Genomic DNA, 24,066 nt, shown 5'->3' with positions numbered 1-24,066 from the left:
GGCCGTCGATAGAGTTTCCGCTATCGTGACATGTTCTACCTTGGCTTCGGGACCGGCTCCCAGGTAAGGAGCTCCCACGGGTTCCCGATCTCGCCATGGCTTGAGTAAGTTCACATGATATATCTGTTGCGGTTTTCTTCGACCTGGGTTGTGGACTTTACAATTAACTTCACTGAGTTTTTCCACCACCTCATACGGGCCTTGCAACTTGGCCAGGAACTTGCTCTCGACTGTGGGGATTAGCACCAGAACACGGTCCCCAGGCTGGAATTGCCTCAGCCTCACTGATCGGTTATAGACCCTAGACTGGGCCTCCTATGCCTAGAGGAGATGCCCCTTCACGAGAGGCATCACTTTCGCCATTCTCGCCTGCATCTGGGCAACATGTTCTATGATGCTCTGGTGGGGCGTAACCTCGGCTTCCCAGGTTTGCTTGGCAATATCCTGGAGCCCTCGTGGATGTCATCCATACAGTGGCTCAAACGGGGAGAAACCAGTAGAGGCTTGCAGAACCTCCCTTACTGAGAAGAGCAGGAATGATAGGAGGTAGTCCCCGTCATGACCGTCTGTCTGCGGATGGTAAAAGGAGGTTCGCAGCTGGGCAATCTGGAGGACTTTACACAACTCCTTCATTACCTTGCTCATGAATGGGGCTCCTTGGTCAGTTAGTACAGTTGCATCTCACAAAATTAGAATATCATCAAAAAGTTAATTTATTTCAGTTCTTCAATACAAAAAGTGAAACTCATATTACATAGAGTCATTACAAGCAGAGTAATCTATTTCAAGTGTTTATTTCTGTTAATGTTGATGATTATGGCTTACAGCCTATGAAAACGCAAAAGTCATTATCTCAGTAAATTAGAATACTTTATAACAACAGCTTGAAAAATGTTTTTAAAATCCGAAATGTTAGCCTACTGAAATGAATGTTCAGTAAATGCTCTCAATACTTGGTCGGGCTCCTTTTGCATCAATTACTGCATCAATACGGCAATGTGGCATGGAGGCGATTAGTCTGTGGCACTGCTGAGGTGTTATGGAAGCCCAGGTTGCTTTGATAGCAGCCTTCAGCTGGTGTCTCTCATCTTCCTCTTGACAATATTTAAACCAGGTATTGGTACTTTTAGCAGTGTGAACAGGTGCCAAGTCCTGCTGGAGAATGAATTTTCCCTCTCCAAAAAGCTTGTCGGCAGAGGGAAGCATGAAGTGCTCTAAAATTTCCTGGTAGACGGCTGCACTGACTTTGTCTTGATAAAACACAGTGGACCTCCACCAGCAGATGACATGGCTCCCCAAACCATCACTGATTGTGGAAACTTCACCCTAGACCTCAAGCAGCTTGGATTGTGGCCTCTCCGCTTTTCCTCCAGACTCTGGGACCTTGATTTATTACTAAAAATTGGAACTCTGGGACCTTGTGGAGTATGTCAATGACTGCCTTCTGGACATCTGTCAAGTCAGCAGTCTTCCCCATGATTGTGGAGCCTACTGAAACAGACTAAGGGACCTTTTTTAATGCTTAGGAAGCCTTTGCAGGTGTTTTTTGTTAATTATTTTAATTTACTGAGATAAGGACTTTTGTGTTTTCATTGGCTGTAAGCCATAATCATCAACATTAATAGAAATAAACACTTGAAAGAGATCACTCTGTTTGTAATGACTCAATATAATATGAGTTTCACTTTTTGTATTGAAGAACTGAAATAAATTAACTTCTTGATATTCTAATTTTGTGAGATGCACCTGTACCTCCTTCGGCAGACCAGTCCTGGCAAATATATGGACAAGTTCCCAGGCTATGCTCCTACTCGATGAGTTCCTTAGTGGTACTGCTTCTGGGTACTGGGTCGCATAGCCCATGATCACCAGGATGTATTGGTGGCCCCGTGCCGATTGAACTAAGGGCCCACTAGGTCCATGGCAATTCTTTCAAAGGGGATTTCTATCACAGGTAATGGGATTAGAGGACTACGGAAGTGGGAAGAGGGAGCGGTAATCTGGCAGGTGGGACAGGACCTACAATAGTTTAGGATCTCCCGGTAACACCCTGGCCAATAAAACCTCAATATCCTCTCCTGAGTTTTCTCGACCCCCAGGTGTCCCCCTAGAATATGTGAATAAGTCATATTTAATACCTTCCATTGGTATGGCTCTGGAACTAACAGCTGTTCCACTATCTCATCACCCCTTAGTTTGGTCACCCGATAAAATAACTCCCCCTGAACTGCAAAGTGGGGGAATCTGGTGTCGGCCCCCAGCTCTTGAGCAACCCCGTTACACACAGTAACCTGGTCAAACGCCCCCTTTAAGATCAGGTGCCGAACTTGAGCAGTTCCAAAGTTCTGTCCGGACACTTCTAACTCAGGGAGGTTGGCCTCCTCGGTCACTGTTTCATCCTCGTCACCGGCAAGGACACACAGTGGGAACTCATCCACTTGAGATTTCGACATGGGTTCTTCCCTAGGGACCTGGCTTTTGTCCACACGACTCAGCACGGTTCCCTTTTCCCACAAGTCCCAAAACAAAGAAAAATCACACCCTAATATGATGAAATGCATCAGGTCCTTGACGACCCCGTGGGACTGGGTACCACAGTCTGTTCCCACTGACACTTTGACCACAAGGTAGTCTTTGGCATCCCCATATATGCAACGAACGCCTACGGTTTTGTCAGGGACCAACTAGTGGGTTAGCGTAGCACTGATTAGGGTCACCAGACTCCCAGAGTCTAAAAGTCCAAGCACCCTCACTCCATTAATCGACACAGCACCTGCCTGCAGCCCCTCACCGGGTTGGCAGTCCGCACTGCAGGCCGTATAAGCGTAATAAGAAGAACATCTGCCTAGATTGAAGTCCATTGGCTCAGGGGACATATGACACCGGGCAGCTACGTGTCCAGGATTGTGACACCGCCAACAGACCACATCCTTAACAACAGTCTTTGCGGGACCCTCAGTAGAATTGGGACGCCCCCCAGTTGTGGCTCTAAATCCCCTCCATGGTGAACCCGCCTCCCTTTGGATATTCCAGCATGGGAAAGTGACTATGTCTGGTTTCCCAATGGATTTTTCAACAACCTGGTGCCTCCCTACTAGGCCGACGAGGTCATCCGCGTTCTGAGGGTCACCCTGGGCAAACTGAGTCTGTACCGACCTGGGAAGGGAATGTATGAATCTGTCAATCACCACCTGCTCGACCATCTGGGCAGGAGTGGATGACTCCAGCTGCAACCACTTCTGAACCAGATGCAGTAAGTCAAACACCTGCGAACGAGAGGGTTTCTCGCCGGCATACTGCCAGTGGTCGACTCATTGGGCTGTCACCGCCATATTCACTCCCAGGTGTGTCAAGAGCTCTGTCTTTAGTTTGGCATATTCCTTGGCATCCTGCAGTGCTAAGTCATAATATGCCTTTTGGGGTTCGCCTGACAAATATGGTGCCAGAACCTCTTCCCACTGTTCTGGTGGAAGTCTCTCCCGATCAGCCACCCTCTCAAAGACTGTCAGAAAGGCTTCTACATCATCTCCCAGGGCCATCTTCTGCATGGTCTGTTTTACTGCCTTCCTGATGCGCAAGTTATCAGTCGGTCATGGGGGTGGGGCGGTTGGTCTGCCCTGAATGGTGTCCGCCAGAAGCTGTATCTGCTGCTGCTGCTCCTGCTGGTGCTGCTGCTCCGCTTTCTGCTGCAACTGGATCTGTTGTAGCAACAGTTTGGTTGTTTCCTGCTGAGCTTGATGCTGCTGCAGGATCTGCTGCTGCTGTAGCTCCCGGTGCTGCTGTAGCTGCTGGTGGTGCTGCTGCTGTTGGCTTTGGACTAGATGCTTGATGAGCTCCTCGATGTTGCCGGACATCTCTGACTGGCTGACAGCCTTCACCCAGGACATCCACCTTTCTCTGTGGCAAAGCGACTTGCTCTGCTCTCACAGAGGCAGACACAGAAAAAAATTCTTGGGTTAACTTCCTGCTGGTTTATTAATAAATGGCATAAACCACGTCAGGGTTCCACAAAATAAACACGGCCTCTCCGGATAACGGGAAACAAAAAGTTAAAGTATAACACAGTTCATAGATGAGCGGGTTTCGCCCCATCTCGGTAACACAAACAGTTCAGAAAAGCCCTTCTGTTGAGCTCTCTGGCTTCCCCTCACAGTCTGGAGACTTCCTTCTCCAGACCACACCAAAGAAAAAAAAACAGCGACTGAGCATTTCAATTCCCCAGCCACACCCTTGAGGTGGAGATATGGTGAATGACATCCCTGAAACATAACTCCCCTCACATACACCACCAGTGACTCTGTCACAATGTATATTCAGTGCGCTGGAATCGGATGTGTATATACTACATGTTCACTGGGGGTTCCACAATAACTGGCTGACTGTCCCCTGACAAATTGGTGGCAGCGGTGGGATCTGCATGATCTCCCGGCTGTTCTCTTGACAATCTTCCTTAAAGAGGACCTTTCACTAATTTAAACACGCTAAACTGGCCAGATTTCAGATTGGCGGCTGCAGAGCTGAGTAAAATGTAGTTTTTATTTCTCCTTTCCATTGCAGAGATATTAGATTGTAATATTTAGGTTTATAGCTTATGATAACTCCAACTGTGTTACCAGAGATTTTTCAATGGGGATGTGTACTTTTATCCCTGCACGAGATTGACCAATCATAATCAAGCAGCAACACGCAGGGGAAAAAAAACACGCCCATCCAATAGCTTAGAACAGGTTTCTCAGTGTGAGACATGCAATGACACAGCCCTGCGTTCCTCACCATTCTCACTGCAGAGATGTATGTGATTACAAAGATCCAGGAGTAGCTTTCTCTTCTTTATCCCTCTCCCCCATAGTGACTGCCATGAGAAGAAAGCTGAAAGGAGTTTATTGCTCTCATGTCTGCTCTACTCAATGCACTTTGTAATCACACAGCTCTACAGTGAGGCTGGTGAAGAGGGCAGACTGTCTGTCAATACATGTCTCACACAGGAAAAAGCCTGGTCCAAGCTACTGTGGGGTCGTGATCTTTTTTCCTCTGTAGGTTGCTGCCTGCTTACGATTGGTCAGCCTCATGCAGGCGAAAAAGTACATGCTCCAGTGATAATTCACCCAAATGGGCTTGTCATAAGTAAGCAAATATTGCAAGCTAATATTTCTGCAGTGCAAACGAGAAATTAAAATATCAAATGTTTTATTATTTGTGCAGATACTATTCAATGATGTGGCCACTTTACCATGCTAAACCTGGTGGAAAATCTTCTTTAAGGTCAAGGGGGCATTACCAGACATTTTTCACTGGGGTTGTGTACTTCTTCCCCTGCATGTGGTTCACCAATCTTTGGCAGGCAGCAACATGCAGAGTAAAAAAGAGCTCATCCCTAAATTGCTAACATCAGATTTTTCAGTGTGATACACGTATAGATTGACAGTCTGCACTCAAAGACCTTACTGTAGAACTGTGTGTAATTACAAGTGCCGCGAGTAGAGCAGAGATGACTATGACTGCTACCACTTCTTCAGCAGTTAGTGTTGGGGGGAGTGGAGAACAGCAAAGCTTTGTCTTATTAAAATCATGCCTGCACCTACAGCTCTCCTCTCATAGTGCTGTAAACTCTGATGTATCCACCTTCCCCCAGACTGACTGCCATTAGATGAAAGCTGAAAGGTTTTTGCAATCACACTCATCTCTACATTGATTGCAAAGTACCAGGAGCACACAGCTTTGCAGTGAGATAAATGAAGAGAGCAGACCGTCTGTTTCTCACGCCTGTTCTAAGCTATTGTGGGGGCGTGTTTTTTTTCCCTGCATTATGCCGCCAGCTAATGATTGGTCAATGTTATACAGGGGGTGATGAACACGCATCCAGAAAAAAAAACTTTTGATGACGCCCAGCTGGGCTTATCATAAGTTATAATCTAAACTTTACAAGCTATATCCGCAATGGAGAAGAGAAAGTAAAAATTATGTTTTATTCGGCTCTGAAGCCACTATTCCATGATGTGGCCAGTTTTTAAAAAACACCCCCATCAAAATTTTTATTCTCTTAATCTTTCAATCATCACATTATATAGCACTGTGCACTTAAAGTTGCTGATTTTGCCTTTCTACCCAGCTAATTCTTCTCTTTTCCATTTGGTCTATGACATCACGTGATTGAAAACTGATTAGTTGAAAACTTCTAAGCTCTACACCGCGTGCAGAATTATTAGGCAAATGAGTATTTTGATCACTTCGATACTTTTTATACATGTTGTCCTACTCCAAGCTGCATAGGCTTGAGAGCCAACTAGTAATTAAGTAAATCTGGTGATGTGCATCTCTGTAATGAGGAGGGGTGTTGACTAATGACATCAACACCCTATATAAGGTGCACTTAATTATTAGGCAACTTCCTTTCCTTTGGCAAAATGGGTCAGAAGACAGATTTGACGGGCTCTGAAAAGTCCAAAATTGTGAGATGTCTTGCAGAGGGATGCAGCAGTCTTGAAATTTCCAAACTTTTGAAGTGTGATCACCGAACAATCAAGCGTTTCATGGCAAATAGCCAACAGGGTCGCAAGAAGCGTGTTGGCCAAAAAAGGCGCAAAATAACTGCCCATGAATTGAGGAAAATCAAGCGTTAAGCTGCCAAGATGCCATTTGCCACCAGTTTTGCCATATTTCAGAGCTGCAACGTTACTGGAGTATCAAAAAGCACAAGGTGTGCGATACTCAGGGACATGGCCAAGGTAAGGAAGGCTGAAAAACGACCACCTATGAACAAGAAACATAAGATAAAACGTCAAGAATGGGCCAAGAAATATCTTAAGACTGATTTTTCAAAGGTTTTATGGACTGATGAAATGATGGTGACTCTTGATGGGCCAGATGGATGGGCCAGAGGCCGGATCAGTAAAGGGCAGAGAGCTCCACTCCGACTCAAGACGCCAGCAAGTTGGAGGTGGGGTACTGGTATGGGCTGGTATCATCAAAGATGAACTTGTGGGACCTTTTCGGGGTGAGGATGGAGTGAAGCTCAACTCCCAGACCTACTGCCAGTTTCTGGAAGACAACTTCTTCAAGCAGTGGTACAGGAAGAAGTCAGTATCGTTCAAGAAAAACATGATTTTCATGAAGGACAATGCTCCATCACATGCATCCAACTACTCCACAGCGTGGCTGGCCAGTAAAGGTCTAAAAGAAGAAAAATAATGACATGGCCCCCTTGTTCACCTGATCTGAACCCCATAGAGAACCTGTGGTCCATCATAAAATGTGAGATCTACAGGGAGGGAAAACAGTACACCTCTCGGAACAGTGTCTGGGAGGCTGTGGTGGCTGCTACACGCAATGTTCATCGAAAACAGATCAAGCAACTGACAGAATCTATGGATGGAAGGCTGTTGAGTGTTATCATAAAGAAAGGTGGCTATATTCATCACTAATTTTTTTGTTTTTTGTTTTTGCATGTCAGAAATGTTTATCTCTAAATGTTGGGCACTGATATTGGTTTACCTGGTGAAAATAAACAAGTGAGATGGGATTATATTTGGTTTTTATTAAGTTGCCTAATAATTCGGCACAGTAATAGTTACCTGCACAAACAGATATCCTCCTAAGATAGCCAAATCTAAAAAAAACCCACTCCAACTTCCAAAAATATTAAGCTTGGATATTTATGAGTCTTTTGGGTTGATTGAGAACATAGTTGTTGATCAATAATAAAAATAATCCTCTAACATACAACTTGCCTAATAATTCTGCACACAGTGTATATAGAAACAGGAGGTCAATTTTGTCTGCAGAAGTCATGAATCACTGCAAAAGTCCCTGGCTGGGGGAGGAGGCATAAGCTGGGCAAAGAGTTGAAGAGGGGAAGGATAAATGCAGGGACAAGATCCTTCCTCTTTCTACATAGATCAGAGAAAAGAGAAGAATTCACTGGGTAGAAAGGCAAAATGAGCAATTGTAGGTACACAGTGCTGTATAATATGATGACTGCAATATATTAAAAGGATAAAAAATTTGATGGGAGGAGGAGGAGGGCTTCTTTAACATGCTCAGTCTTGTGAGAAATCTACATTAAAATGCATTTTTGTAATGATCCTGGAATCTTCACTGCCATCTTCTCCAGGTTTTCCTACACTATATAATACACCAAACTGTGCAAACCAAATTCTGCATTGAGAGATTTGATAGATACAGTAGTGGAATTCTCTGGAGCTGATGACCAGTGACACGTTATAAACAGCGTGAACGTTTTACAGTTTACAGGTGTCATACTAATGCTTTGTGGAAGCGTCACCCACATCTTATCTTCTTATTCTTACAGTTTGGCTGGTAATGATCTATCAGACGCTTCCTGCATCCAGTTGGCTTCTGGAATAAGGAATAACAATTCCCTGAAGATTCTTGTCCTGTCTAATAACCGTCTGTCTGGTCCTCACTTCAATAAATTGATGGAGGTTCTGTCCAGTCCAGATTGCAGGATAGAGGAATTACGGTGAGTATAAGAGACGTGTACAGGACGGAGAGGTGCGAGTATAAGAGATGTGTACAGGACGGAGAAGTGCGAGTATAAGAGACGTGTACAGGACGGAGAGGTGCGAGTATAAGAGACGTGTACAGGACGGAGAAGTGCGAGTATAAGAGACGTGTACAGGACGGAGACGTGCGAGTATAAGAGACGTGTACAGGACGGAGAGGTGTGAGTATAAGAGACGTGTACAGGACGGAGAAGTGCGAGTATAAGAGACGTGTACAGGACGGAGAGGTGCGAGTATAAGAGACGTGTACAGGACGTAGAGGTGCGAGTATAAGAGACGTGTACAGGACGGAGAAGTGCGAGTATAAGAGACGTGTACAGGACGGAGAGGTGCGAGTATAAGAGACGTGTACAGGACGGAGAAGTGCGAGTATAAGAGACGTGTACAGGACGGAGAGGTGTGAGTATAAGAGACGTGTACAGGACGGAGAGGTGTGAGTATAAGAGCCGTGTACAGGACAGAGAGGTGCGAGTATAAGAGACGTGTACAGGACGGAGAAGTGCGAGTATAAGAGACGTGTACAGGACGGAGAGGTGCGAGTATAAGAGACGTGTACAGGACGGAGAAGTGCGAGTATAAGAGACGTGTACAGGACGGAGAGGTGTGAGTATAAGAGACGTGTACAGGACGGAGAGGTGTGAGTATAAGAGCCGTGTACAGGACGGAAACGTGCGAGTATAAGAGACGTGTACAGGACGGAGAGGTGCGAGTATAAGAGACGTGTACAGGACGGAGAGGTGCGAGTATAAGAGACGTGTACAGGACCGAGAGGTGCGAGTATAAGAGACGTGTACAGGACGGAGAAGTGCGAGTATAAGAGACGTGTACAGGACGGAGAGGTGTGAGTATAAGAGCCGTGTACAGGACAGAGAGGTGCGAGTATAAGAGACGTGTACAGGACGGAGACGTGCGAGTATAAGAGCCGTGTACAGGACGGAGAGGTGCGAGTATAAGAGACGTGTACAGGATGGAGAGGTGCGAGTATAAGAGACGTGTACAGGACGGAGAAGTGCGAGTATAAGAGACGTGTACAGGACGGAGACGTGCGAGTATAAGAGACGTGTACAGGACGGAGAGGTGCGAGTATAAGAGACGTGTACAGGACGGAGAGGTGCGAGTATAAGAGCCGTGTACAGGATGGAGAGGTGCGAGTATAAGAGACGTGTACAGGATGGAGAGGTGCGAGTATAAGAGACGTGTACAGGACGGAGACGTGCGAGTATAAGAGACGTGTACAGGACGGAGAGGTGCGAGTATAAGAGACGTGTACAGGACGGAGAAGTGCGAGTATAAGAGACGTGTACAGGACGGAGAGGTGCGAGTATAAGAGACGTGTACAGGACAGAGAGGTGCGAGTATAAGAGACGTGTACAGGACGGAGAGGTGCGAGTATAAGAGACGTGTACAGGACGGAGACGTGCGAGTATAAGAGCCGTGTACAGGACGGAGAGGTGCGAGTATAAGAGACGTGTACAGGACGGAGAGGTGCGAGTATAAGAGCCGTGTACAGGACGGAGAGGTGCGAGTATAAGAGACGTGTACAGGACGGAGAAGTGCGAGTATAAGAGACGTGTACAGGACGGAGAGGTGCGAGTATAAGAGACGTGTACAGGACGGAGAAGTGCGAGTATAAGAGACGTGTACAGGACGGAGACGTGCGAGTATAAGAGACGTGTACAGGACGGAGAGGTGCGAGTATAAGAGACGTGTACAGGATGGAGAGGTGCGAGTATAAGAGACGTGTACAGGACGGAGAAGTGCGAGTATAAGAGACGTGTACAGGACGGAGACGTGCGAGTATAAGAGACGTGTACAGGATGGAGAGGTGCGAGTATAAGAGACGTGTACAGGATGGAGAGGTGCGAGTATAAGAGACGTGTACAGGATGGAGAGGTGCGAGTATAAGAGACGTGTACAGGACGGAGAAGTGCGAGTATAAGAGACGTGTACAGGACGGAGACGTGCGAGTATAAGAGACGTGTACAGGACGGAGAGGTGCGAGTATAGGAGACGTGTACAGGACGGAGACGTGCGAGTATAAGAGATGTGTACAGGATGGAGAGGTGCGAGTATAAGAGACGTGTACAGGACGGAGAAGTGCGAGTATAAGAGACGTGTACAGGACGGAGACGTGCGAGTATAAGAGACGTGTACAGGACGGAGAAGTGCGAGTATAAGAGACGTGTACAGGACGGAGACGTGCGAGTATAAGAGACGTGTACAGGACGGAGAGGTGCGAGTATAGGAGATGTGTACAGGACGGGGACGTGCGAGTATAAGAGACGTGTACAGGACGGAGAGGTGCGAGTATAAGAGACGTGTACAGGACGGAGAGGTGCGAGTATAAGAGACGTGTACAGGACGGAGAAGTGCGAGTATAAGAGACGTGTACAGGACGGAGAGGTGCGAGTATAGGAGATGTGTACAGGACGGGGACGTGCGAGTATAAGAGACGTGTACAGGACGGAGAGGTGCGAGTATAAGAGACGTGTACAGGACGGAGACGTGCGAGTATAAGAGACGTGTACAGGACGGAGAGGTGCGAGTATAGGAGATGTGTACAGGACGGGGACGTGCGAGTATAAGAGACGTGTACAGAACGGAGAGGTGCGAGTATAAGAGACGTGTACAGGACGGAGAGGTGCGAGTATAAGAGACGTGTACAGGACAGAGATGTGCGAGTATAAGAGACGTGTACAGGATGGAGAGGTGCGAGTATAAGAGACGTGTACAGGACGGAGATGTGCGAGTATAAGAGACGTGTACAGGATGGAGAGGTGCGAGTATAAGAGACGTGTACAGGACAGAGATGTGCGAGTATAAGAGACGTGTACAGGATGGAGAGGTGCGAGTATAAGAGACGTGTACAGGACGGAGATGTGCGAGTATAAGAGACGTGTACAGGACAGAGATGTGCGAGTATAAGAGCCGTGTACAGGACAGAGATGTGCGAGTATAAGAGACGTGTACAGGACGGAGAGGTGCGAGTATAAGAGACGTGTACAGGACGGAGAGGTGCGAGTATAAGAGACGTGTACAGGACGGAGATGTGCGAGTATAAGAGACGTGTACAGGACGGAGATGTGCGAGTATAAGAGACGTGTACAGGACGGAGAGGTGCGAGTATAAGAGACGTGTACAGGACGGAGATGTGCGAGTATAAGAGACGTGTACAGGACGGAGACGTGCGAGTATAAGAGACGTGTACAGGACGGAGACGTGCGAGTATAAGAGACGTGTACAGGATGGAGAGGTGCGAGTATAAGAGACGTGTACAGGACGGAGATGTGCGAGTATAAGAGACGTGTACAGGACGGAGATGTGCGAGTATAAGAGACGTGTACAGGACGGAGACGTGCGAGTATAAGAGACGTGTACAGGACGGAGACGTGCGAGTATAAGAGACATGTACAGGATGGAGATGTGCGAGTATAAGAGACGTGTACAGGATGGAGATGTGCGAGTATAAGAGACGTGTACAGGATGGAGAGGTGCGAGTATAAGAGACGTGTACAGGATGGAGATGTGCGAGTATAAGAGACGTGTACAGGATGGAGATGTGCGAGTATAAGAGACGTGTACAGGACGGAGAGGTGCGAGTATAAGAGACGTGTACAGGACGGAGAGGTGCGAGTATAAGAGACGTGTACAGGACCGAGAGGTGCGAGTATAAGAGACGTGTACAGGATGGAGAGGTGTGAGTATAAGAGACGTGTACAGGACGGAGACGTGCGAGTATAAGAGACGTGTACAGGACGGAGAGGTGCGAGTATAAGAGACGTGTACAGGACGGAGACGTGCGAGTATAAGAGACGTGTACAGGACGGAGAGGTGCGAGTATAAGAGACGTGTACAGGACGGAGACGTGCGAGTATAAGAGACGTGTACAGGACGGAGAGGTGCGAGTATAAGAGACGTGTACAGGACGGAGAGGTGAGAGTATAAGAGACGTGTACAGGACGGAGAGGTGCGAGTATAAGAGACGTGTACAGGACGGAGAGGTGCGAGTATAAGAGACGTGTACAGGACGGAGACGTGCGAGTATAAGAGACGTGTACAGGACGGAGAGGTGCTGGTATGAGACGTGTACAGGACGGAGACGTGCTGGTATGAGACGTGTACAGGACATGTTGGGAAAAGTTATTCATAGTTTTTGTTAACATTTTCTGCTCTGCACCGTTGTTATGTCCATGAGATAAACTGCTGACTGCACTTTGTATGTGACGTCTTCACTTATGTCTGACTGTCTTGTCTCCTCACATCACTTCTCTATGTCATTAAATGGAGGTTGTAGAAGATGTCATCCATCGCTGTTATCACTATTCCACACTATTGTATATGGGGTGTGATCAGAGATCAGGGAGGAGCCGCTTCACATGGAAACACTTCGGGGACTTTTATTTGATGAAATGTGTAACCACATAATAGAAATGATAGCAGTGAGAGGAGTGATAATAATGGAAGGTGTGCACCATTATAACACTTATCCTGTGACATGTATCAGCGGCTGGATAAACCCCTCACAATGGTTACACCACATGTATTATGGACAGACATAATAGTCCCCTAGTGTGTATGACAGCCATGATTTTGTGTAGGAAGAAGTGTCTCCTGCTCCAGAAATTGTGCTAAATCCATTATACCCCATTCACCTTGCAGGTAAACATGTAATGTATAATGTGCAGGAAATTTACCATCTCGCTCTCTTTTAGTGAAGTGACATCAGACATTGCTGATCAATGTTTCCAGTAATATAGGCTGGATGTGAGGTCAGTTTGTGTATCCAGTGTACTGCTGTCTTTAATAGCTTCTATCGTGCATTTATATCCTCCTCTTGTGCTTTCCTGTTTTCTCTGCCCTCCATGAGGCTATTGATTCTTTCCCCTCTCTCCACTAGAGATTTCTTTACAGCACACTCCTCCATCCTGCTGCTAAGTCTAACACTGAAAGAAGGGAGAGAGCTAGAGAGCTGTCTGAACTCAGCAGAAGCTCTGACGGAATTTTAACATTTTTGCAGAACACTCAACAAGATGAAGGATTACAGACACTCTGCATAAGATAATTGATAGAACATTCCCAGGCATTCACCATTTAACCCTTTTGGACTTACATAGGGACCCTGAGTTGAGTCTTCAGAGTAGGTGCTGGCCAATGGAGTGGGCTGGCAGAAAAGTCAGGTAGCTGGGACGGAACTAGGAGGTACAGACTAGGGACAAAATTGTCAATCAGAAGAAATGTCAGTACATGAAGCTGAAGTCTGAAATAGGAAACGCTAGAAGCAGCTGGAGCACACACAGAGGTGTGGACCAGATAAAGAAGTGTCTAAAACCGGCAGTGGGAGACTGAGATACTGGGAATTAAATAAAGGACAGCCCTGCCCAGGACTCACAGCAGAGAGACAATACTAAACAAAAGTGTTGAGCGAGCACTAAAATGCTCGGGTGCTTGAAGCTCGGGCCGAGCTCACCGTGATATTCGGGTGCTCGACCCGAGCAACGAGCCCAATGTTAGTCTATGGCAGACCCGAGCATTTTTGCGGCGGCATCCCCGGCTGTCTGTAGAAAGCCTAAAAAGTGCCCAAAACGATAGTGACAGTGCTCAAATGACATGGGGACAGCATGGGGATCGCCCAGGAAGCATTTCTGACCCCCAGGTCACTGCTGTCAACAACGTGGTCAGAGGTATTAAGCCACTTTTACAGGCTCACAATAAAATGTTCAAAAACGAAAGTGAAACGGTTTTCCTGTGAAATATGTTAAGGAACATCCTTTCCAGGGTAAAGACTTGTGTATAAGGTAAAATAAATAACCAAAAACAAAAATACTCCTCCACACCTTGGGCTATGTTCACAAGTAGCATTTTTTATGCGTTTTTGCACTTTTGTATTGCTTTCAACCGTGACAAATGCATTCACCGGGAAATGTCATTTTAACATTTTACAACCTTATCTGGCCATGTGCTGTGTGACACATGCATACAGTGCTGAAAAGACATGGGAACAGCATGGGGAAGACCCTTGGAAGCCTCTCTGACATCCAGGTCACTGCCTAAAAGTGTGCCCATCAGAAGGGATCCTTGCCGCATCAGAAGATGCAGACTTGCAACTATCCCCGTGCAAGTCCTTGTCCCAGGGCAGTGTTCAATTGTACCTCCCCCATTCCTTGCAATGCAAGCGCAAATATGCAGCCAACCTCCCACCCACCCGCAGGCTGCAATACTATACTGCTAGCTTGCACTTGAAATGGGGCCTTTTAGTTTGGAGAAGGCCGAAGCTGGCCACTACCTCATGGCTGCGTCGGCGGCGAGGTCTCCATACTCAGTCCCCAGCCGCCACTATTTGTCCCGGGAACCTTCCCCACACTTTTCTTAGCCTGGCCTGCTTTAGGGCAGCATTTGACGAGCCCACCAAACAACCAGAGACTCCTCCAGTGGGCCCTGGCTTCTCCATTAGGGGAGTTGAGAGTGCCAAGGTGAGGAGCATGATGATGATGATGATAGAAGTTAGCATCTGCTTTGTTTTCTTGGAATGCAAGCGTAAGTGTGCAGCCTGCCACCCACCCACCCCAGGCTGCAATACCATACTGCTAGCTTGCTTGCACTTGAAATGAGGCCTTTTAGGCTTATGGAGGCAGAGGCCGACCACCATGTCATGGCTGCGTCGGCGGCCTGGTATCCATACTCAGTCCCCAGCCGCCCGGCGGCCGGGTGTCCACACTCAGTCCCCAGCAGCCCCTATTTGTCCCGGTGTGCCTTATACACAAGCACACATACCAAAACATTACCTGTGCCCTCCCCAGTGCATTTAGTGGGATGGACAGCCTATTCCGCTGTAGTGTGTGCACGCCAACCCCCTGTTCATGGCACATGCGAAGATGCCTCCCGCCCTGCACCTGTCGTTGCAGACTTGCAACTATCCCCGTTCAAGTCCTTGTCCCAGGGCAGTATTCAATTGTACCTCCCCCATTCCTTGCAATGCAAGCGCAAGTATGCAGCCTGCCACCCACCCACCCCCAGGCTGCAATGCCATACTGCTTGCTTGCTTGCACTTAAAATTGGACCTTTTAGGCTTGTGGAGGCGGAATCTGGCCACCACGTCATGGCTGCGTCGGCGGCCTGGTATCCATACTCAGTCCCCAGCCTCCTGGCGGCCGGGTGTCCACGCTTGGTCCCCAGCCACCAGGGGGCGGCCGGGTGTCCATACGTGGTCCCCAGCCACCCCTATTTGTCCAGGTGCGCCTTAAACACAAGCGCGCATACCAAAACATTACCTGTGCCCTCCCCAGTGCATTTAGTGGGAAGGACAGCCTAACCACAAACACGTGGACAAGTGAATGTGGCCAGGGGTCCATCTCACTGACGCCTTCACACTGGGTTAATATTGTGGAAGCCGGGACACAGTTGGACACTGGGATGCAACACGTCCTCCAGACATAGAGGATTGCGGGTCCTGGGTCAATCAGGCTTCAACACAAAGTTCAGAAGGTAGACAGCAGCAGTGGTCGGCCCCCTACACAACAAGTAAATTATTCATGATCATGAGGCCATCCATCTCCTTAGCTTTCTGTTCCTTGGAATGCAAGCGTATGTATGTAGTAGCGGCTAGGCCTGAGGTGGTCAGCGTTTTGGCGCATATCCTACCTCCTCCGAGGATTGCTGGATGTTTTCCTGCTACTTTCCCAGTTCTATGACTCCCGTTAAAACAAAGCTTCAGGTGATAAATGATGGATGAGGTGGTGGCAAAGGAGAAAGAGCAGGAGGAACAGGGACCATTCACATCAATATCAGGCCAGTCAACCACACATGTCTTGTAGGATATGTTTCTGTACCAAAAGGAGCGGTTCGGCTACATAGTTATAGGGCATACAGTGAGTGCAATGCCTACCAAAAATTTCGAGGCACTCCAATGCCCCTTGGAAGTGACATGGACGTCAGAGGGCCTTAACTAAACCATTTTTTCCATTTATAGCAACTGGGTCTCCTGTACACTGTTGGCCTAAGCAGGGAATGGAAGGCTTTCCAAAAATTATGAGGAACTGCAATGCCCCTTGAAACAGACGTGGATTACAGCGTACTAAAAACCTTCTACCTATTATTGGGGAGTGGGTCGCCCTTACTGGACGGAGGAACTTGCAATGCCCCTTACAAGAGCCATGCAGTACAGCATATTAAAAACTTTATTCCCATTATTGGGGAGTGGGTCTCCCATAGTCTTTGCCTATGCCTTCCAAGCAAAAGCTGCCAAAAATTAGGACGAAGGAACTTGCAATGCTGGCAACACGGACCACGGTCACCCTGGTGGTATAGTGGTGGTGGAGGCTGAGGATAAGGAGAAGAGCAAAAAACAGCCGAAATGAGGAAGCGTATACCCATGTGTGGGTGTGAAGCGGTGCATGGGAATACACCTCCCGAAATAACACAGTGGATTTGACTTTATGTTACTCTGCTGTCATTTGGTGGTGATGAGAAATCTGGCCCAATCCAGCCCTTGTTCATTTTGATAAGGGTCAGCTTGTCAGCATTGTCAGTTGACAGGCGAGTGCGCTTATCAGTTATAATTTCCCCAGCGGCACTAAAAACACGCTCCGAAAACACGGTAGCGGCAGGGCAGGCCAGGACCTCCAAGGCATACAGAGTGAGTTCATTCCAAGTGTCCAGCTTGGATACCCAATAATTAAAAGGCACAGAGGAATCACGGAGGACCCTGGTACGATCGGCAAGGTACTCCCTCACCATCTTTTGAAACTTTCCACTCCTTGTGAGAGTAACCCGCGCCTCAGGGCCTGTAAGCTGGGCGGGTCTCAGAAAACTGTCCCAGAACATTGACAGTGTTCCCCTGCCTCTGCTGAATTGGAGTTGCTTCTCTCTCGCCTATACGCCTTGGTTGGGCAACGAACTGTGACCTCTGCCGCTAGCGTGTTCAGATGGGAATTTTTTTAACAGTTCTGCAGCAAGGGCCTTCTGGTACTGCCCCATTTTTGTAGACCTCTCCACCTCAGGAATAAGAGAGTGAAAGTTTTCCTTGTAGCGGGGGTCTAAAAGTGTCACCAACCAGTAATGACTGTCACCCAACATTTTGACAACGCGAGGGTCACGGTTAAGGCAGCGTAACATAAAGTCAGCCATGCGTGCCAGACTGGTAACGGGCAAGACTTCCGTGTCCTCACCAAGATGACGACTGACCATACTCTCCTCCTCCTCCTTCCCCGTCTGCAGGCCACCCACGCTGAACCGACGGTATGACACTTGTACAGGTACTACCGTCTACAGCGCATGATACCAGCTCCTGTTCTTCCTCCTCCTCCTCTCCCTCATTGTCCCCCAATGCATGTTGGGATGAGATGAGGCTGGGCTGTGTGTAATCGCCCACTACGGCTTCTTGATCCATCTCATCATATTCTGGCTGCAATGCCTCCTCTTTAATTCTCTGCAGAGAGCGTTGCAAAAGACAGACAAGTGGGATGCTGACAGTAATGATGGCGTCATTGCCCCTCACCATCTAGGTGGACTCCTCAAAGTTTGTCAGGATGGTACATATGTCAGACATCCAGGTCCACTCCTGAGGTCTTATGTGTGGAGTCTGACCTGAATATCGACAGCCTTATTGCAGCTGGTACTACACAACTGCTCTCTTCTGCTCACAAATCCGTTGCAACATGTGGAGGGTAGAGTTCCAACATGTGGGGACATCACACACCAGTCGGTGTGCCAGAAGCTGCAAACGCTGCTGCAACACAGCAAGGGCCGCGGAAGCTGTAGCCGACTTCCGAAAATGAGCTGACAGGCGGCGTACTTTGACGAGCAGATCTGGCAACTCGGGGTACGATTTAAGAAACCGCTGAATGATGAGGTTAAGCACATGAGCCAGGCATTGTACGTGTGTGATCTCGCCTTGCCTCAGAGCCGTCACCAGGTTACGGCCATTGTCACACACGACCATGCCAGGATGTAGGTTCAGCGGTCTCAGCCACAGATCTGCCTGCTCTTTCACAGCTGTCCACAACTCACAAGCACTGAGGTTTATCACCTAAGCTTATGAGTTTCAGCACAGCCTGTTGCCGCTTGGCTGAGGCAGTACTGCAGTGCTTCCAGCTTGTAACTGATGTGGTGATATCTGAGATGGAGGCTGAACATGAGGAGGAGGAGGAGGAGGAGGATGATGCGCAGGAGCTGTACACTGTGGGGGCAACTCTGACTGACATAGGGCCGCAATCCTCGGTGTGGGGAGAATGTGTTCCGTCCCAAGGTCCGACTGGGTCCCGGCTTCCACTATGTTTACCCAGTGTGCCGTCAGGGAGATGTACCATCCCTGGCCACAAGCACTTGTCCACGTGTCCGTTGTCAGGTGGACTCTCCACTGTGTTGTTGAGGGCACGGCAGATGTTTTGGGACACATGCTTGTGTAGTGCGGGGATGGCACACCGGGCAAAATAGTGTCGGCTGGGGACCGAGTACCGAGGGACGGCCACCGCCATAAGGTTGCGGAAGGATTCCATCTCCACCAGCCTAAAAGGCAGCATTTCCAACGCAAGCAGTCGTGAAATGTGCGAATTTAGGACTGTGGCCTGTGGGGCGTTGGCTGCGGATTTGCGCTTTCGTTCAAAGGTCTGGGATATGGACAATTGAACGCTGTGGAAGGACATGGACATGGACGTTGATGCTGTTTCTTGAGAAACTGCCATAACAAGTGAAGACTGAGAGGAGGGGGCATCTTTGCATGCAGTATGGACAGGGGATTGCCTTGCACGCACAACAGGGGGTTCTCTTACACGCACAACAGCGGAAGAAGCAGTGGTGACACCCGCTGACAGTGGGCGTGGACCCTGGGGTTCGCCCCACAAAGTCGGGTGCTTTGCTGACATGTGCCTGATCATGCTGGTGGTGGTCAGGCTGGTAGTTTTGTCACCCCTGCTGATGCTGGTCTGGCAGGTGGTACAAATGGCCTTTTTGCGGTTATCAGCAGAGTCTTTAAAAAAATTCCAGACTCTGGAAGACCTACCGGTTGTACTGGCAATGTCCCTCGTGTTGGTGTTACGGGGAACTGTTGCCCGCCTTCTGTCTGCGGCCACCACACTGCTTCTTCCTGCCTGTTGGGGTACTCTGCCTCCCTCCCCCTGTGTGCTGCTGGCCTCGCTCTGCGTGTCCTCCTGCCACATTGGGTCAGTTACTAGATCATCCACCACCTCCTCCTCTTCCACTTCCGCACCACGGTCCTCCTTCTCACTTCGTGGCAATTGTGTCTCGTCATCGTCCACCTCTAGTGACAAATTGCCAGCATCGCCTTCCTATGGCCGTGGCTGTTCAAATATTTGGCCATCGCTACATGGGATCTTCTCTTCCACCACTTCAAGTGGAGCAGGCGAGGGGCCCAAATATGGAAATGGACCAGTGAACAGCTCTTCAGAGTGGCGGACTGTGGGATCAGTTGCTGTCTGACGACAGTCGGCATGGTGGGAGGAAGGAGCATCAGGGTGAGGAGTAGTATGCGGTCGAGACTCACGGCTACTAAGACTTGACCGTGTGGAAGACAGACCGGAGGTGGTGGTGCCCAGGTGACTGGAAGTATTATCTGCTATCCAATTAATAACCTGTTCACACTGATCATTTCGCATTAGTGGTGTTGTTGTGTCCTTCCATAGTAATTTGGTCAAGAACTGGGAGCGAGAAGATGTGGCTGTTGGTTGTGGCACATTTTCACCTTGGCCACGGCCCCGTCCTCTGCACGCACCATCACCAGAACGTCCAGTTCCACGTCCCTTGCCACGCACCTTGCCCATTGTAAATGAAGTAAAATAGCTTACACTCGCACTATCAATGGCAAAAGGGTAATAAAAAGGAGATTTGAACCGTGGAAGAGGAAAACCACAGTTCTAGTTCTCTGGCCTACACCAGAATCTTTTAAACAGATATATTTGTGTCTGAACAGTCAGCGAGACACTATTACTGTTTTTTTTTTTAATCTAAAAAAGGCAAAAAGGTGGATAACACCCAGATTTGAACCGTGGAACTGCAAAACCACAATTCTAATTTCCTGGCGTATACCAGACTTTTTTAAACAGATATATTTGTGTCTGAACAGTCAGCGAGACACTCAAACTGTTTTTTTTTATGGAAAAAAGGCAGAAAAGTGGATAATACAGAGATTTGAACCGTGGAACTGCAAAACCACAGTTCTAGTTATCTGGCCGAAACACTCACAGACACACTAAATTTTTTTTTTTTTGGGGGGGATACCAAAAGGTTAATAAGACAGGTATTTGTACAGTCTGACTGAGGGAAAAAAAAAAAAAAAAAAGAGGATTTAGAAGAAAAAAAATGATTTTTCCTGGCCCCTGAGACCTGGGACTAAGTCTAGCAATTTGAGCAGCAGCAGCACACAGGACTGTAATGCAGTGTTTGTTGGTATAACCACTGCGTCTCCTATATAGCCTGCCTGAATGATATCTGGGATGGATATTAGTCCTCAGAAGGACTGTTTGTTTGATTTTGCAGGCTTTAGAGACCCTACACTACCTATTTTGCAGTATAAATCTCTCCCTAGCTCAGCAGCACCCTCCCTACACTTTCTGATCCGGAGCGACTGAGTCCAAGATGGCGGCGCCCGGGTTTAAATACTCGAGGTGACGCTGTGCGGCCAGCCAATCACTGTAATGCCCACAACAAACATGGCTGCGGCATTACAGTGACTGGCTGGCAATCCCTGCATGTTCATTTGCTCTGTAAAGAGCGCCAAACATACAGGGCGGAGACCTGAGCTCCTGCCCGAGTAACCCGGAAATGCTCGGTGCTCGCCGAACATCCCGAGTAGTGAGATGCTCGGGCGAGTACCGAGCAGTGTCGAGCATGCTCGCTCAACACTACTAAACAAGCTAGAGATTAACTCCCAAGCTCCCTGCCTAGTCGGCACCACAAGTCAAAGGGAAAAAAGCAGGATTGCCGGATTGTTACCCTTAACAAAGGTGCTGCATTGTCTGATAACAAATGTAGAAACAGAGGAGGCAGATACCAACATGAAGGTTACAAAATGGAGTGGACGCCTAGTGACTGGAGTTCTAGATCCACAGCACAGGCATGGGTTATCAGATAGATCCTGGCTGTCTGCAGACACCACTAGGGGGAGCTAAGTGCATACTGTAACATATGTACAGTACAGACCAAAAGTTTGGACACACCTTCTCATTTAAATATTTTTCTGTATTTTCTTAACTATGAAAATTGTACATTCACACTGAAGGCATCAAAACTATGAATTAACACATGTGGAATTATATACTTAACAAAAAAGTGTGAAACAACTGAAAATATGTCTTATATTCTAGGTTCTTCAAAGTAACCACCTTTTGCTTTGATGACTGCTTTGCACACTCTTGGCATTCTCTTGATGAGCTTCAAGAGGTAGTCACCGGAAATGGTCTTCCAACAATCTTGAAGGAGTTCCCAGAGATGCTTAGCACTTGTTGGCCCTTTTGCCTTCACTCTGCGGTCCAGCTCACCCCAAACCATCTCGATTGGGTTCAGGTCTGGTGACTGTGGAGGCCAGGTCATCTGGCGTAGCACCCCATCACTCTCCTTCTTGGTCAAATAGCCCTTACACAGCCTGGAGGTGTTTGGGGTCATTGTCCTGTTGAAAAATAAATGATGGTCCAACTAAACGCAAACCGGATGGAATAGCATGCCGCTGCAAGATGCTGTGGTAGCCATGCTGGTTCAGTATGCCTTCAATTTTTAATAAATCCCCAACAGTGTCACCAGCAAAGCACCCCCACACCATCACACCTCCTCATCCATGCTTCACGGTGCGAACCAGGCATGTAGAGTCCATCCGTTCACCATTTCTGCGTCGCACAAAGACACGATGGTTGGAACCAAAGATCTCAAATTTGGACTCATCAGACCAAAGCACAGATTTCCACTGGTCTAATGTCCATTCCTTGTGTTCTTTAGCCCAAACAAGTCTCTTCTGCTTGTTGCCTGTCCTTAGCAGTGGTTTCCTAGCAGCTATTTTACCATGAAGGCCTGCTGCACAAAGTCTCCTCTTAACAGTTGTTGTAGAGATGTGTCTGCTGCTAGAACTCTGTGTGGCATTGACCTGGTCTCTAATCTGAGCTGCTGTTAACCTGCGATTTCTGAGGCTGGTGACTCGGATAAACTTATCCTCAGAAGCAGAGGTGATTTTTGGTCTTCCTTTCCTGGGGCGGTCCTCATGTTAGCCAGTTTCTTTGCAGTGCTTGATGGTTTTTGCAACTGCACTTGGGGACACTTTCAAAGTTTGCCCAATTTTTCAAACTGACTGACCTTCATTTCTTAAAGTAATGATGGCCACTCGTTTTTCTTTACTTAGCTGCTTTTTTCTTGCCATAATACAAATTCTAACAGTCTATTCAGTAGGACTATCAGCTGTGTATCCACCACACTTCTGCACAACACAACTGATGGTCCCTACCCCATTTATAAGGCAATAAATCCCACTTGTTAAACCTGACAGGGCACACCTGTGAAGTGAAGACCATTTCCGGTGACTACCTCTTGAAGCTCATCAAGAGAATGCCAAGAGTGTGCAAAGCAGTCATCAAAGCAAAAGGTGGCTACTGTGAAGAACCTAGAATATAAGACATATTTTCAGTTGTTTCACACTTTTTTGTTAAGTATATAATTCCACATGTGGTAATTCATAGTTTTGATGCCTTCAGTGTGAATGTACAATTTTCAAAGTCATGAAAATACAGAAAAATCTTTAAATGAGAAGGTGTGTCCAAACTTTTGGTCTGTACTGTATCTCTGTAATAAGGCAGTCTACAGTCAGCCTACATTCTCCCTCTGGTGGTGACTATAGGGAGTTACAGAATCAGGAATGTAGTGCTGCTGTTTATCTGTAGGGGGAGCTATATCCAAGACCAACATGAATAGATTTAAGCACCTCTGCTGACATTAATGCTATGACCTCCATTTATTACTGATCCATTGCACATCCCATGTGTTGCAATAATTATTGATTTATGACATGCCATAAAGTGAGGACACTATTCAGGGATTTTTCAGGATTTTTCGTATAGCTACTGGCACCTCTGACATCTATCACACACAAGAGGCGGCTTTATTTATAGATGTCGGGGACATTTTCTCTCCACATTCACAATCTACAGATTTTACTTTAACGCGTCCTCAACTTCTCATCTTCTCATTCTTACAGTTTGGGTTATAATTATCTACCAGACACTTCCAGCATCCAGCTGGCATCTGGAATAAGGAATAATCGGTCTCTGAAGAAACTTTTCTTGTCTAATAACCGTCTGTCCGGTCCTCACTTCAGTGACTTGATGGAGGCTCTGTCCGGTTTAGACTGTAATATAGAGGAATTACGGTGAGTATAAGAGACGTGTACAGGACGGAGACGTGCGAGTATAAGAGACGTGTACAGGACGGAGATGTGCGAGTATAAGAGACGTGTACAGGACGGAGACGTGCGAGTATAAGAGACGTGTACAGGACGGAGAGGTGCGAGTATAAGAGACGTGTACAGGACGGAGAGGTGCGAGTATAAGAGACG

At 47.6% G+C, this 24,066-nt stretch overlaps 1 pseudogene; it reads left to right on the top strand.

Moving 5' to 3' along the window:
* The window catches only part of LOC141266058 (NACHT, LRR and PYD domains-containing protein 3-like), a 148,818-nt pseudogene that overhangs the window by 112,847 nt on the left and 11,905 nt on the right, over positions 1–24,066 (top strand).

This window comes from Phyllobates terribilis, unplaced genomic scaffold (genome assembly GCF_046119375.1).
Source record: "Phyllobates terribilis strain yellow unplaced genomic scaffold, ASM4611937v1 Scaffold_4__5_contigs__length_816908805, whole genome shotgun sequence".
Classification (NCBI taxonomy): Eukaryota; Metazoa; Chordata; class Amphibia; order Anura; family Dendrobatidae; genus Phyllobates; species Phyllobates terribilis.
Note: the sequence above shows the minus strand (reverse complement) of the source record. Positions and strands in the feature narration are given on the sequence as shown.